Here is a 1,173-nt window from a genome sequence, read left to right on the forward strand (position 1 = left end):
AAAAAATCCAGTTTACTTGGAAGACAATTTGCAAGCCTTAATCTGCTATTTGGAATAAAACTGAAATGCAGCCTTTAAAATTTTCACCTTACTGAAAAAGCCAAAAAAATAAAATAAAAATATAACTCTTGCCTAGAGCAAAGTGACAATGAATACAGAGCAACTCCAGAACACCACATCTTAACATTTACATCAAAATAGCAAATCTAAAACTAATATAGCAAATCAAACTCATACAGGCAACAACAGCAGTGGTGGTGGTGGGGCGGCGTGACTGAGGACACCACAGACCTGCTGAAATGGGATTTAGAACAGGCGTGGTCCTACGTTCTTAGCAACACCGCAGAAAAAAGAAGCCAGTGTGTTCTGTTCCTGTGGATGCAGTGTTGATTGTCCAACAGGGTTTTCCCATGTCATCCAACTAGATTTCAGCAGATTAAAAACACAAAAAAATGCAAGAGTACTAAAACCAAAGCCAAGGCACAAAGAGTTTGTTAAAAAAATAAAAAGCTCGTCATTCTAGTTGTGCATTTCCCTCCCGTTCTCCCCGCCAAACCCCTGGCTCCACCCACACATCAGAACAACCCGGAGCACTTCAGCTCAGGTGATTGGTCTGTCACCGGCTGAGAGGTTGGGACCCATCAAACATGGTTGCCAGGACAGGTGTCTCTGTGCTGTGGCTGCAGACGGCATGGACTGGCTCCGTGGTCAAAAGACTGAAACCGCTAACTGGTCGCAGCCCACCCCCAGCCGCTGACTGGTATGGTGGAAGTGTCATGAGTGCCAGTGTCACAAGTGTTTAAAGTGGTATTAAAAAATAAAATAAATCAAAGAGTCTTTGACATTATGGAGAGAGGAAAAAAGAAAAAAGACAAAAAGACAGAAGAAGCATTTCCTTATATGTACACAATAAACAGACATGGCCCCTTGTCTTCACTGCAGTCCTTCCTGGAGAGCAGTCTGCAGCAGGGGGGGCAGGGAGGAGCCTCCGCTCCATACAGGTGGTGGTTGGTGGGAGCAGGTGGCATTTATCTTAACTGATGGGGCACCGAAGAGGTAGAAAAACAATGAATAGTGACTAAAAATGTCGTTGGTTCTTATGTGTCTGTCTAACAGCAGGCACATCTGGAACTCTTAGACTGAAAGCAGAAAAAAAAAAAAAAAGTCTTGCGT

The sequence above is a fragment of the Etheostoma spectabile genome, chromosome 19, assembly GCF_008692095.1.
Source record: "Etheostoma spectabile isolate EspeVRDwgs_2016 chromosome 19, UIUC_Espe_1.0, whole genome shotgun sequence".
Taxonomy (NCBI): Eukaryota; Metazoa; Chordata; class Actinopteri; order Perciformes; family Percidae; genus Etheostoma; species Etheostoma spectabile.